We start from the raw sequence: 15,280 nt of genomic DNA on the forward strand, positions 1-15,280 counted from the left end.
GTGGAACGTGTTCACATCAGGGGTTGCCTACTGTGAAGTTATTCCCTGGGTGCCCTGGATTTTGTGGCCAAAGACGCAAGGGGCCGTTGTCTGTCCATGGGTAAAATGGAGGGCTCTGCGGAACTGGCCGGTTAGGCTGGACCTCTCCTATTGGCTGAGTGTTTGTGACTCGTCCCCCTCAGAAGTTCCGCCCAGCCTTCCGGTGGCTGTCACCATGGTGATTGGGAAAGAAGCCTTAGGCCCCACACTCAGCCCTCACCTGGCCTACCTGGCCTCTTTCCCCTCATCTAGACCGCTGTGTGGATGAAAGAAAAATGTCGGCCAGTGAGCACGTGTCCTCATTTCCTTGGAAGGATTACGCTCCTTGCCTGGGCAGAAGACAGCCAAGGTCAGCCTGAGCCTAGACTCCTAGTGACCTGTGACACTGCAGCCAGTGATAGATGTTGATGTCCACGCTCAGGTATCCGCAGGTGGCGGTTTCAGTGTGGTGGGAAGAGAAGTGGAAGTAGAGATGACACACTCACGAGGGCACGGGCCAAAGGTCAGGGAAAATAGCTGAGGTCGTGGAGCTCTAGCGGAGCCAGTCTAGGGCCCAGGCCTCCCTGCTGTACGAGGCAAAGAGGTGATCCATATGCCGCCATCCGTAGACTCTGGACGGCTGGGGCCCTGGATGCCCGGATTTCGGCCTTGTCTACCGAGAAGTGACGCACATGCAGTGTGCCACCGGAGGCTGTGGAGCAGCAGAGGGCAAAATCTTGAAAATGGGGGCTTCAGTTGACTTGGCCTGTGCTCTCCTTTGGCTGAGTGACATCGTGTGTTTCCTAGCAGGTGAAGACATTCGTGGAGAGAGGCGGTTTCCATGCGTGCAGGCAAAGTGTGTGCTGAGATGATGAGTTGCAGGGGAGACCAGGGTGGACTCTTCAGACCCAGAATAGGCCTCTGGCAGGTATGTGTCAATGTTTTCTGCCCATGGCACTCAGCCGGTTATTTGCATAGAATGTTAGCAGCGGAATTAGTAGTCTCCGGAGAGGCTGCCATTGTCAGCGAGCTTCACCTGGCCAGGTCCCAAGGTGATGTCAAGCTTCACCTGGCCAGGTCCGCCCGTGATGTAGCTCCCCAATCAATCACTACTCTCCAGACCTTTCAGGTAGACTACCAGAACTTCTCTCCCCATGGGCAAGCAGTAGAGCCAGAGGCCTTCCCCCTTTGCTCTTTGGTCTCTAGGCCCTCTGTCAGGCACTCCAAGGTGTGAAGTGACAAGGGCGAGAAGGAAGAGATTTCAGAGAACGAAGACAAGCAGAGAGAGACAGAGAGAGGCAAGAGATGCTGAGTGGGGATGCCTTGCCTACTGATATCCTCAGGAAAGTGGGAAAGAGGTACCTGGCGTGCTCTGCCAATGCCCTGAAGCAGTCTGCACCAGGGGCTCCCTTGTGCCTGCGTAGCCTTTCCCGGGGCGTGCTCAAATCCTGTGGCCACTAGGTGTCATAGGTCACAATGGAGGGCCCTGTGTCATCTGCCTGGCGGGCCGGATCTCTGCCATTGGCTCAGTCTTGTCACCAGGCCCATGACAAGCTCTGCCCACTCTTGCGGTGGGGGGACTGTCTCTATGGTGATGGCAAAGAAGCCTTAGCCCCGCCCACCTGGCCTTCACTTCACCTCCCTGGCCCTCTGACCCTCACTCAGACCTCTGTGTTGATAAAAATCAATATCCGCCAGTGCCCAGGTGTCAGCATCTGGGATAAAGGATTCGGGACCTTGCCTGGGGCAGAAGGCAGCCTAGGTCAGTGGGTAGCTGGAAGTCTAGTGACTTGTGAGACTGCTGCCAGTGACAAATGGTGACTCCCACACTCACATATCCCCTGGTGGCAGAATGCTAGTGATGGGTGGAGAAACATCGCTCCGGAGCACACGTTTAATGGGGCAGCAGCCAAAGTAAAGGCCAGGGCCAGTAGTGGACGTCGTGGAGCTGAATGGCGAGCCAGTGAAGCGCCCAAGGATCCCTCCTGTATGTGGCGAACAGGTCATCCGTGTCCCCACGTCCATCAAGCATTGGACTGCTGGGGCCCAGGCTGCCAGGATCTCGGCCTTGCCTTCGGAGCCCGGCCACATAGGCAGCCTTGCACCGGAGGCGGGGACGTGTAGACAGCAAAAATTTGGAAACTGGCAGTGTTTCCTCGATTTCCCTGGCATCGGCCTTTTTGAGCGGCTTGCTTTTTTTCCTGGTAGGATAGGGCCCTGACGGAGAAAGGCAGGATTACGTGTGCAGGAAAGGTGTGTGTTGAGAGGGTGACGACGTTGAGACCACGTTGGGATCTTTAGTCCCAGGAAAGGCCCCTGGCGGGTGTGGGTCAATGTTCTCTACCCATCCCCCTTGGCGGGGGGAGGTTTTCACCATACAAAGCAGCAGCGCAATTATTCGTCGCCGGAGAGGTTGCATCTGCCCACAAGCTCCACCTGGCCAGGGTCCGCCCCTACTGTATTGCGCGTGTCAGTCAACAGAAGCTAAGACCTTCCAGAGAGACTACCTGCTATTCTGTCCCCACGGGGAAGCAGTACAGCCAGAAGCCTCCCCCGTTCCATCTCTAGGCTCTCTCTCAGGCCCCTCATACTTGTGATGTGTCTCAGGGTTAGAATGAAGAGATTCCTCTGAGTGAACACATACAGAGAGGCCACAGATGCGGAGGAAGGGCGCCTTGCCTAGTGATATCCTAGCGTAAGTGGAAAAGAGGTACCTGCCTGCTGTCCCAGTGTGTGGAACGTGTTCACATCAGGGGTTGCCTACTGTGAAGTTATTCCCTGGGTGCCCTGGATTTTGTGGCCAAAGACACACGGGGCCGTTGTCTGTCCATGGGTAAAATGGAGGGCTCTGCGGAAATGGCCGGTTAGGCTGGACCTCTCCTATTGGCTGAGTGTTTGTGACTCGTCCCCGTCAGAAGTTCCGCCCAGCCTTCCGGTGGCTGTCACCATGGTGATTGGGAAAGAAGCCTTAGGCCCCACACTCAGCCCTCACCTGGCCTACCTGGCCTCTTTCCCCTCATCTAGACCGCTGTGTGGATGAAAGAAAAATGTCGGCTAGTGAGCACGTGTCCTCATTTCCTTGGAAGGATTAGGCTCCTTGCCTGGGCAGAAGACAGCCAAGGTCAGCCTGAGCCTAGACTCCTAGTGACCTGTGACACTGCAGCCAGTGATAGATGTTGATGTCCACGCTCAGGTATCCGCAGGTGGCGGTTTCAGTGTGGTGGGAAGAGAAGTGGAAGTAGAGATGACACACTCACGAGGGCACAGGCCAAAGGTCAGGGAAAATAGCTGAGGTCGTGGAGCTCTAGCGGAGCCCGTCTAGGGCCCAGGCCTCCCTGCTGTACGAGGCAAAGAGGTGATCCATATGCCGCCATCCGTAGACTCTGGACGGCTGGGGCCCTGGATGCCCGGATTTCGGCCTCGTCTACCGAGAAGTGACGCACATGCAGTGTGCCAACGGAGGCTGTGGAGCAGCAGAGGGCAAAATCTTGAAAATGGGGGCTTCAGTTGACTTGGCCTGTGCTCTCCTTTGGCTGAGTGACATCGTGTGTTTCCTAGCAGGTGAAGACATTCGTGGAGAGAGGCGGTTTCCATGCGTGCAGGCAAAGTGTGTGCTGAGATGATGAGTTGCAGGGGAGACCAGGGTGGACTCTTCAGACCCAGAATAGGCCTCTGGCAGGTATGTGTCAATGTTTTCTGCCCATGGCACTCAGCCGGTTATTTGCATAGAATGTTAGCAGCGGAATTAGTAGTCTCCGGAGAGGCTGCCACTTGTCAGCGAGCTTCACCTGGCCAGGTCCCACGGTGATGTCAAGCTTCACCTGGCCAGGTCCGCCCGTGATGTAGCTCCCCAATCAATCACTACTCTCCAGACCTTTCAGGTAGACTACCAGAACTTCTCTCCCCATGGGCAAGCAGTAGAGCCAGAGGCCTTCCCCCTTTGCTCTTTGGTCTCTAGGCCCTCTGTCAGGCACTCCAAGGTGTGAAGTGACAAGGGCGAGAAGGAAGAGATTTCAGAGAACGAAGACAAGCAGAGAGAGACAGAGAGAGGCAAGAGATGCTGAGTGGGGATGCCTTGCCTACTGATATCCTCAGGAAAGTGGGAAAGAGGTACCTGGCGTGCTCTGCCAATGCCCTGAAGCAGTCTGCACCAGGGGCTCCCTTGTGCCTGCGTAGCCTTTCCCGGGGCGTGCTCAAATCCTGTGGCCACTAGGTGTCATAGGTCACAATGGAGGGCCCTGTGTCATCTGCCTGGCGGGCCGGATCTCTGCCATTGGCTCAGTCTTGTCACCAGGCCCATGACAAGCTCTGCCCACTCTTGCGGTGGGGGGACTGTCTCTATGGTGATGGCAAAGAAGCCTTAGCCCCGCCCACCTGGCCTTCACTTCACCTACCTGGCCCTCTGACCCTCACTCAGACCTCTGTGTTGATAAAAATCAATATCCGCCAGTGCCCAGGTGTCAGCATCTGGGATAAAGGATTCGGGACCTTGCCTGGGGCAGAAGGCAGCCTAGGTCAGTGGGTAGCTGGAAGTCTAGTGACTTGTGAGACTGCTGCCAGTGACAAATGGTGACTCCCACACTCACATATCCCCTGGTGGCAGAATGCTAGTGATGGGTGGTGAAACATCGCTCCGGAGCACACGTTTAATGGGGCAGCAGCCAAAGCAAAGGCCAGGGCCAGTAGTGGACGTCGTGGAGCTGAATGGCGAGCCAGTGAAGGGCCCAAGGATCCCTCCTGTATGTGGCGAACAGGTCATCCGTGTCCCCACGTCCATCAAGCATTGGACTGCTGGGGCCCAGGCTGCCAGGATCTCGGCCTTGCCTTCGGAGCCCGGCCACATAGGCAGCCTTGCACCGGAGGCGGGGATGTGTAGACAGCAAAAATTTGGAAACTGGCAGTGTTTCCTCGATTTCCCTGGCATCGGCCTTTTTGAGCGGCTTGCTTTTTTTCCTGGTAGGATAGGGCCCTGACGGAGAAAGGCAGGATTACGTGTGCAGGAAAGGTGTGTGTTGAGAGGGTGACGACGTTGAGACCACGTTGGGATCTTTAGTCCCAGGAAAGGCCCCTGGCGGGTGTGGGTCAATGTTCTCTACCCATCCCCCTTGGCGGGGGGAGGTTTTCACCATACAAAGCAGCAGCGCAATTATTCGTCGCCGGAGAGGTTGCATCTGCCCACAAGCTCCACCTGGCCAGGGTCCGCCCCTACTGTATTGCGCGTGTCAGTCAACAGAAGCTAAGACCTTCCAGAGAGACTACCTGCTATTCTGTCCCCACGGGGAAGCAGTACAGCCAGAAGCCTCCCCCGTTCCATCTCTAGGCTCTCTCTCAGGCCCCTCATACTTGTGATGTGTCTCAGGGTTAGAATGAAGAGATTCCTCTGAGTGAACACATACAGAGAGGCCACAGATGCGGAGGAAGGGCGCCTTGCCTAGTGATATCCTAGCGTAAGTGGAAAAGAGGTACCTGCCTGCTGTCCCAGTGTGTGGAACGTGTTCACATCAGGGGTTGCCTACTGTGAAGTTATTCCCTGGGTGCCCTGGATTTTGTGGCCAAAGACACACGGGGCCGTTGTCTGTCCATGGGTAAAATGGAGGGCTCTGCGGAACTGGCCGGTTAGGCTGGACCTCTCCTATTGGCTCAGTGTTTGTGACTCGTCCCCGTCAGAAGTTCCGCCCAGCCTTCTGGTGGCTGTCACCATGGTGATTGGGAAAGAAGCCTTAGGCCCCACACTCAGCCCTCACCTGGCCTACCTGGCCTCTTTCCCCTCATCTAGACCTCTGTGTGGATTAAAAGAAAGGATGTCGGCCAGTGAGCACGTGTCCTCATTTCCTTGGAAGGATTAGGTTTCTTGCCTGGGCAGAATACAGCCAAGGTCAGCCTGAGCCTAGACTCCTAGTGACCTGTGACACTGCAGCCAGTGACAAATGTTGATGTCCACGCTCAGGTATCCGCAGGTGGCGGATTCAGTGTGGTGGGAAGAGAAGTGGAAGTAGAGATGACACACTCACGAGGTCACGGGCCAAAGGTCAGAGAAAATAGCTGAGGTCGTGGAGCTCTAGCGGAGCCAGTCTAGGGCCCAGGCCTCCCTGCTGTATGAGGCAAAGAGGTGATCCATATGCCACCATCCGTAGACTGTGGACGGCTGGGGCCCCGGATGCCCGGATTTCGGCCTTGTCTACCGAGAAGTGACGCATATGCAGTGTGTCACCGGAGGCTGTGGAGCAGCAGAGGGCAAAATCTTGAAAATGGGGGCTTCAGTTGACTTTGCCTGTGCTCTCCTTTGGCTGAGTGACATCGTGTGTTTCCTAGCAGGTGAAGACATTCGTGGAGAGAGGCGGTTTCCATGCGTGCAGGCAAAGTGTGTGCTGAGATGATGAGTTGCAGGGGAGACCAGGGTGGACTCTCCAGACCCAGAATAGGCCTCTGGCAGGTATGTGTCAATGTTTTCTGCCCATGGCACTGAGCCGGTTATTTGTATAGAATGTGAGCAGCAGAATTAGTAGTCTCCGGAGAGACTGCCACTTGTCAGCGAGCTTCACCTGGCCAGGTCCCAGGGTGATGTCAAGCTTCACCTGGCCAGGTCCGCCCGTGATGTAGCTCCCCAATCAATCACTACTCTCTAGACCTTCCAGATAGACTACCAGAACTTCTCTCCCCATGGGCAAGCAGTAGAGCCAGAGGCCTTCCCCCTTTGCTCTTTGGTCTCTAGGCCCTCTGTCAGGCACTCCAAGGTGTGAAGTGACAATGGGGAGAAGGAAGAGATTTCAGAAAACGAAGACAAGCAGAGAGAGACAGAGAGAGGCAAGAGATGCTGAGTGGGGATGCCTTGCCTACTGATATCCTCAGGAAAGTTTGAAAGAGGTACCTGGCGTGCTCTGCCAATGCCCTGAAGCAGTCCGCACCAGGGGCTCCCAGGTGCCTGGGTAGACTTTCCCGGGGCGTGCTCAAATCCTGTGGCCACTAGGTGTCATAGGTCACAATGGAGGGCCCTGTGTCATCTGCCTGGCAGGCCGGATCTCTGCCATTGGCTCAGTCTTGTCACCAGGCCCATCACAAGCTCTGCCCACTCTTGCGGTGGGGGGACTGTTTCTATGGTGATGGCAAGGAAGCCTTAGCCCCGCCCACCTGGCCTTCACTTCACCTCCCTGGCCCTCTGACCCTCACTCAGACCTCTGTGTTGATAAAAATCAATGTCCGCCAGTGCCCAGGTGTCAGCATCTGGGATAAAGGATTCGGGACCTTGCCTGGGGCAGAAGGCAGCCTAGGTCAGCGGGTAGCTGGAAGTCTAGTGACTTGTGAGACTGCTGCCAGTGACAAATGGTGACCCCCACACTCACATATCCCCTGGTGGCAGAATGCTAGTGATGGGTGGTGAAACATCGCTCCGGAGCACACGTTTAATGGGGCAGCAGCCAAAGCAAAGGCCAGGGCCAGTAGTGGACGTCGTGGAGCTGAATGGCGAGCCAGTGAAGGGCCCAAGGATCCCTCCTGTATGTGGCGAACAGGTCATCCGTGTCCCCACGTCCATAAAGCATTGGACTGCTGGGTCCCAGGCTGCCAGGATTTCGGCCTTGCCTTCGGAGCCCGGCCACATAGGCAGCATTGCACCGGAGGCGGGGACGTGTAGACAGCATAAATTTGGAAACTGGCAGTGTTTCCTCGATTTCCCTGGCATCGGCCTTTTTGAGCGGCTTGCTTTTTTTCCTGGTAGGATAGGGCCCTGACGGAGAAAGGCAGGATTACGTGTGCAGGAAAGGTGTGTGTTGAGAGGGTGACGACGTTGAGACCACGTTGGGATCTTTAGTCCCAGGAAAGGCCCCTGGCGGGTGTGGGTCAATGTTCTCTACCCATCCCCCTTGGCGGGGGGAGGTTTTCACCATACAAAGCAGCAGCGCAATTATTCATCGCCGGAGAGGTTGCATCTGCCCACAGGCTCCACCTGGCCAGGGTCCGCCCCTACTGTATTGCGCGTGTCAGTCAACAGAAGCTAAGACCTTCCAGAGAGACTACCTGCTATTCTGTCCCCACGGGGAAGCAGTACAGGCAGAAGCCTCCCCCGTTCCATCTCTAGGCTCTCTCTCAGGCCCCTCATACTTGTGATGTGTCTCAGGGGTAGAATGAAGAGATTCCTCTGAGTGAACACATACAGAGAGGCCAGAGATGCTGAGGAAGGGCACGTTACCTAGTGATACCCTAGCGTAAGTGGAAAAGAGGTACCTGCCTGCCGTCCAAGTGTGTGGAACATGTTCACATCAGGGGTTGCCTACTGTGAAGTTATTCCCTGGGTGCCCTGGATTTTGTGGCCAAAGACGCAAGGGGCCGTTGTCTGTCCATGGGTAAAATGGAGGGCTCTGCGGAACTGGCCGGTTAGGCTGGACCTCTCCTATTGGCTCAGTGTTTGTGACTCGTCCCCGTCAGAAGTTCCGCCCAGCCTTCCGGTGGCTGTCACCATGGTGATTGGGAAAGAAGCCTTAGGCCCCACACTCAGCCCTCACCTGGCCTACCTGGCCTCTTTCCCCTCATCTAGACCGCTGTGTGGATGAAAGAAAAATGTCGGCCAGTGAGCACGTGTCCTCATTTCCTTGGAAGGATTAGGCTCCTTGCCTGGGCAGAAGACAGCCAAGGTCAGCCTGAGCCTAGACTCCTAGTGACCTGTGACACTGCAGCCAGTGATAGATGTTGATGTCCACGCTCAGGTATCCGCAGGTGGCGGTTTCAGTGTGGTGGGAAGAGAAGTGGAAGTAGAGATGACACACTCACGAGGGCACAGGCCAAAGGTCAGGGAAAATAGCTGAGGTCGTGGAGCTCTAGCGGAGCCAGTCTAGGGCCCAGGCCTCCCTGCTGTACGAGGCAAAGAGGTGATCCATATGCCGCCATCCGTAGACTCTGGACGGCTGGGGCCCTGGATGCCCGGATTTCGGCCTCGTCTACCGAGAAGTGACGCACATGCAGTGTGCCACCGGAGGCTGTGGAGCAGCAGAGGGCAAAATCTTGAAAATGGGGGCTTCAGTTGACTTGGCCTGTGCTCTCCTTTGGCTGAGTGACATCGTGTGTTTCCTAGCAGGTGAAGACATTCGTGGAGAGAGGCGGTTTCCATGCGTGCAGGCAAAGTGTGTGCTGAGATGATGAGTTGCAGGGGAGACCAGGGTGGACTCTTGAGACCCAGAATAGGCCTCTGGCAGGTATGTGTCAATGTTTTCTGCCCATGGCACTGAGCCGGTTATTTGTATAGAATGTGAGCAGCAGAATTAGTAGTCTCCGGAGAGACTGCCACTTGTCAGCGAGCTTCACCTGGCCAGGTCCCAGGGTGATGTCAAGCTTCACCTGGCCAGGTCCGCCCGTGATGTAGCTCCCCAATCAATCACTACTCTCTAGACCTTCCAGATAGACTACCAGAACTTCTCTCCCCATGGGCAAGCAGTAGAGCCAGAGGCCTTCCCCCTTTGCTCTTTGGTCTCTAGGCCCTCTGTCAGGCACTCCAAGGTGTGAAGTGACAATGGGGAGAAGGAAGAGATTTCAGAAAACGAAGACAAGCAGAGAGAGACAGAGAGAGGCAAGAGATGCTGAGTGGGGATGCCTTGCCTACTGATATCCTCAGGAAAGTTTGAAAGAGGTACCTGGCGTGCTCTGCCAATGCCCTGAAGCAGTCCGCACCAGGGGCTCCCAGGTGCCTGGGTAGACTTTCCCGGGGCGTGCTCAAATCCTGTGGCCACTAGGTGTCATAGGTCACAATGGAGGGCCCTGTGTCATCTGCCTGGCAGGCCGGATCTCTGCCATTGGCTCAGTCTTGTCACCAGGCCCATCACAAGCTCTGCCCACTCTTGCGGTGGGGGGACTGTTTCTATGGTGATGGCAAGGAAGCCTTAGCCCCGCCCACCTGGCCTTCACTTCACCTCCCTGGCCCTCTGACCCTCACTCAGACCTCTGTGTTGATAAAAATCAATGTCCGCCAGTGCCCAGGTGTCAGCATCTGGGATAAAGGATTCGGGACCTTGCCTGGGGCAGAAGGCAGCCTAGGTCAGCGGGTAGCTGGAAGTCTAGTGACTTGTGAGACTGCTGCCAGTGACAAATGGTGACCCCCACACTCACATATCCCCTGGTGGCAGAATGCTAGTGATGGGTGGTGAAACATCGCTCCGGAGCACACGTTTAATGGGGCAGCAGCCAAAGCAAAGGCCAGGGCCAGTAGTGGACGTCGTGGAGCTGAATGGCGAGCCAGTGAAGGGCCCAAGGATCCCTCCTGTATGTGGCGAACAGGTCATCCGTGTCCCCACGTCCATAAAGCATTGGACTGCTGGGTCCCAGGCTGCCAGGATTTCGGCCTTGCCTTCGGAGCCCGGCCACATAGGCAGCATTGCACCGGAGGCGGGGACATGTAGACAGCATAAATTTGGAAACTGGCAGTGTTTCCTCGATTTCCCTGGCATCGGCCTTTTTGAGCGGCTTGCTTTTTTTCCTGGTAGGATAGGGCCCTGACGGAGAAAGGCAGGATTACGTGTGCAGGAAAGGTGTGTGTTGAGAGGGTGACGACGTTGAGACCACGTTGGGATCTTTAGTCCCAGGAAAGGCCCCTGGCGGGTGTGGGTCAATGTTCTCTACCCATCCCCCTTGGCGGGGGGAGGTTTTCACCATACAAAGCAGCAGCGCAATTATTCGTCGCCGGAGAGGTTGCATCTGCCCACAGGCTCCACCTGGCCAGGGTCTGCCCCTACTGTATTGCGCGTGTCAGTCAACAGAAGCTAAGACCTTCCAGAGAGACTACCTGCTATTCTGTCCCCACGGGGAAGCAGTACAGGCAGAAGCCTCCCCCGTTCCATCTCTAGGCTCTCTCTCAGGCCCCTCATACTTGTGATGTGTCTCAGGGGTAGAATGAAGAGATTCCTCTGAGTGAACACATACAGAGAGGCCAGAGATGCTGAGGAAGGGCACGTTACCTAGTGATACCCTAGCGTAAGTGGAAAAGAGGTACCTGCCTGCCGTCCAAGTGTGTGGAACATGTTCACATCAGGGGTTGCCTACTGTGAAGTTATTCCCTGGGTGCCCTGGATTTTGTGGCCAAAGACGCAAGGGGCCGTTGTCTGTCCATGGGTAAAATGGAGGGCTCTGCGGAACTGGCCGGTTAGGCTGGACCTCTCCTATTGGCTCAGTGTTTGTGACTCGTCCCCGTCAGAAGTTCCGCCCAGCCTTCCGGTGGCTGTCACCATGGTGATTGGGAAAGAAGCCTTAGGCCCCACACTCAGCCCTCACCTGGCCTACCTGGCCTCTTGACCCTCATCTAGAACGCTGTGTGGATGAAAGAAAGGATGTCGGCCAGTGAGCACATGTCCTCATTTCCTTGGAAGGATTAGGCTCCTTGCCTGGGCAGAATACAGCCAAGCTCAGCCTGAGCCTAGACTCCTAGTGACCTGTGACACTGCAGCCAGTGACAGATGTTGATGTCCACGCTCAGGTATCCGCAGGTGGCGGATTCAGTGTGGTGGGAAGAGAAGTGGAAGTAGAGATGACACACTCACGAGGGCACGGGCCAAAGGTCAGGGAAAATAGCTGAGGTCGTGGAGCTCTAGCGGAGCCCGTCTAGGGCCCAGGCCTCCCTGCTGTACGAGGCAAAGAGGTGATCCATATGCCGCCATCCGTAGATTCTGGACGGCTGGGGCCCTGGATGCCCGGATTTCGGCCTCGTCTACCGAGAAGTGACGCACATGCAGTGTGCCACCGGAGGCTGTGGAGCAGCAGAGGGCAAAATCTTGAAAATGGGGGCTTCAGTTGACTTGGCCTGTGCTCTCCTTTGGCTGAGTGACATCGTGTGTTTCCTAGCAGGTGAAGACATTCGTGGAGAGAGGCGGTTTCCATGCGTGCAGGCAAAGTGTGTGCTGAGATGATGAGTTGCAGGGGAGACCAGGGTGGACTCTTGAGACCCAGAATAGGCCTCTGGCAGGTATGTGTCAATGTTTTCTGCCCATGGCACTCAGCCGGTTATTTGCATAGAATGTTAGCAGCGGAATTAGTAGTCTCCGGAGAGGCTGCCACTTGTCAGCGAGCTTCACCTGGCCAGGTCCCACGGTGATGTCAAGCTTCACCTGGCCAGGTCCGCCCGTGATGTAGCTCCCCAATCAATCACTACTCTCTAGACCTTCCAGATAGACTACCAGAACTTCTCTCCCCATGGGCAAGGAGTAGAGCCAGAGGCCTTCCCCCTTTGCTCTTTGGTCTCTAGGCCCTCTGTCAGGCACTCCAGGGTGTAAAGTGACAAGGGGGAGAAGGAAGAGATTTCAGAGAACGAAGACAAGCAGAGAGAGACAGAGAGAGGCAAGAGATGCTGAGTGGGGATGCCTTGCCTACTGATATCCTCAGGAAAGTGGGAAAGAGGTACCTGGCGTGCTCTGCCAATGCCCTGAAGCAGTCCGCACCAGGGGCTCCCTTGTGCCTGTGTAGCCTTTCCCGGGGCGTGCTCAAATCCTGTGGCCACTAGGTGTCATAGGTCACAATGGAGGGCCCTGTGTCATCTGCCTGGCGGGCCGGATCTCTGCCATTGGCTCAGTCTTGTCACCAGGCCCATGACAAGCTCCGCCCACTCTTGCGGTGGGGGGACTCTCTATGGTGATGGCAAAGAAGCCTTAGCCCCGCCCACCTGGCCTTCACTTCACCTACCTGGCCCTCTGACCCTCACTCAGACCTCTGTGTTGATAAAAATCAATGTCCGCCAGTGCCCAGGTGTCAGCATCTGGGATAAAGGATTCGGGACCTTGCCTGGGGCAGAAGGCAGCCTAGGTCAGCAGGTAGCTGGAAGTCTAGTGACTTGTGAGACTGCTGCCAGTGACAAATGGTGACTCCCACACTCACATATCCCCTGGTGGCAGAATGCTAGTGATGGGCGGAGAAACATCGCTCCGGAGCACACGTTTAATGGGGCAGCAGCCAAAGCAAAGGCCAGGGCAAGTAGTGGACGTCGTGGAGCTGAATGGCGAGCCAGTGAAGGGCCCAAGGATCCCTCCTGTATGTGGCGAACAGGTCATCCGTGTCCCCACGTCCATCAAGCATTGGACTGCTGGGGCCCAGGCTGCCAGGATCTCGGCCTTGCCTTCGGAGCCCGGCCACATAGGCAGCCTTGCACCAGAGGCGGGGACGTGTAGACAGCAAAAATTTGGAAACTGGCAGTGTTTCCTCGATTTCCCTGGCATCGGCCTTTTTGAGCGGCTTGCTTTTTTTCCTGGTAGGATAGGGCCCTGACGGAGAAAGGCAGGATTACGTGTGCAGGAAAGGTGTGTGTTGAGAGGGTGACGACGTTGAGACCACGTTGGGATCTTTAGTCCCAGGAAAGGCCCCTGGCGGGTGTGGGTCAATGTTCTCTACCCATCCCCCTTGGCGGGGGGAGGTTTTCACCATACAAAGCAGCAGCGCAATTATTCGTCGCCGGAGAGGTTGCATCTGCCCACAGGCTCCACCTGGCCAGGGTCCGCCCCTACTGTATTGCGCGTGTCAGTCAACAGAAGCTAAGACCTTCCAGAGAGACTACCTGCTATTCTGTCCCCACGGGGAAGCAGTACAGCCAGAAGCCTCCCCCGTTCCATCTCTAGGCTCTCTCTCAGGCCCCTCATACTTGTGATGTGTCTCAGGGGTAGAATGAAGAGATTCCTCTGAGTGAACACATACAGAGAGGCCACAGATGCTGAGGAAGGGCGCCTTGCCTAGTGATATCCTAGCGTAAGTGGAAAAGAGGTACCTGCCTGCTGTCCCAGGGTGTGGAACGTGTTCACATCAGGGGTTGCCTACTGTGAAGTTATTCCCTGGGTGCCCTGGATTTTGTGGCCAAAGACGCAAGGGGCCGTTGTCTGTCCATGGGTAAAATGGAGGGCTCTGTAGAACTGGCCGGTTAGGCTGGACCTCTCCTATTGGCTGAGTGTTTGTGACACGTCCCCGTCAGAAGTTCCGCCCAGCCTTCCGGTGGCTGTCACCATGGTGATTGGGAAAGAAGCCTTAGGCCCCACACTCAGCCCTCACCTGGCCTACCTGGCCTCTTTCCCCTCATCTAGACCGCTGTGTGGATGAAAGAAAAATGTCGGCCAGTGAGCACGTGTCCTCATTTCCTTGGAAGGATTAGGCTCCTTGCCTGGGCAGAAGACAGCCAAGGTCAGCCTGAGCCTAGACTCCTAGTGACCTGTGACACTGCAGCCAGTGATAGATGTTGATGTCCACGCTCAGGTATCCGCAGGTGGCGGTTTCAGTGTGGTGGGAAGAGAAGTGGAAGTAGAGATGACACACTCACGAGGGCACAGGCCAAAGGTCAGGGAAAATAGCTGAGGTCGTGGAGCTCTAGCGGAGCCAGTCTAGGGCCCAGGCCTCCCTGCTGTACGAGGCAAAGAGGTGATCCATATGCCGCCATCCGTAGACTCTGGACGGCTGGGGCCCTGGATGCCCGGATTTCGGCCTCGTCTACCGAGAAGTGACGCACATGCAGTGTGCCACCGGAGGCTGTGGAGCAGCAGAGGGCAAAATCTTGAAAATGGGGGCTTCAGTTGACTTGGCCTGTGCTCTCCTTTGGCTGAGTGACATCGTGTGTTTCCTAGCAGGTGAAGACATTCGTGGAGAGAGGCGGTTTCCATGCGTGCAGGCAAAGTGTGTGCTGAGATGATGAGTTGCAGGGGAGACCAGGGTGGACTCTTGAGACCCAGAATAGGCCTCTGGCAGGTATGTGTCAATGTTTTCTGCCCATGGCACTGAGCCGGTTATTTGTATAGAATGTGAGCAGCAGAATTAGTAGTCTCCGGAGAGACTGCCACTTGTCAGCGAGCTTCACCTGGCCAGGTCCCAGGGTGATGTCAAGCTTCACCTGGCCAGGTCCGCCCGTGATGTAGCTCCCCAATCAATCACTACTCTCTAGACCTTCCAGATAGACTACCAGAACTTCTCTCCCCATGGGCAAGCAGTAGAGCCAGAGGCCTTCCCCCTTTGCTCTTTGGTCTCTAGGCCCTCTGTCAGGCACTCCAAGGTGTGAAGTGACAATGGGGAGAAGGAAGAGATTTCAGAAAACGAAGACAAGCAGAGAGAGACAGAGAGAGGCAAGAGATGCTGAGTGGGGATGCCTTGCCTACTGATATCCTCAGGAAAGTTTGAAAGAGGTACCTGGCGTGCTCTGCCAATGCCCTGAAGCAGTCCGCACCAGGGGCTCCCAGGTGCCTGGGTAGACTTTCCCGGGGCGTGCTCAAATCCTGTGGCCACTAGGTGTCATAGGTCACAATGGAGGGCCCTGTGTCATCTGCCT

The 15,280-nt window shown here is 56.1% G+C and overlaps 1 long non-coding RNA gene across 3 annotated transcripts in view; it reads left to right on the plus strand.

Moving 5' to 3' along the window:
• The window catches only part of LOC126058127 (uncharacterized), a 44,285-nt gene extending 35,101 nt beyond the window's left edge, over nt 1-9,184 (plus strand). For 2 of the 3 annotated variants that reach the window (XR_007513098.1, XR_007513099.1), the window contains one exon: nt 8,549-9,184. This is a non-coding gene — a long non-coding RNA (uncharacterized LOC126058127). Of the gene's footprint in view, nt 1-6,330; nt 6,452-8,548 lie in introns of all 3 variants that reach the window. The other variant, XR_007513101.1, reaches the window with a different exon arrangement.
• Nucleotides 9,185-15,280: the final 6,096 nt, after the last annotated feature.

Source organism: Elephas maximus, chromosome 14 (genome assembly GCF_024166365.1).
Source record: "Elephas maximus indicus isolate mEleMax1 chromosome 14, mEleMax1 primary haplotype, whole genome shotgun sequence".
NCBI lineage: Eukaryota > Metazoa > Chordata > Mammalia > Proboscidea > Elephantidae > Elephas > Elephas maximus.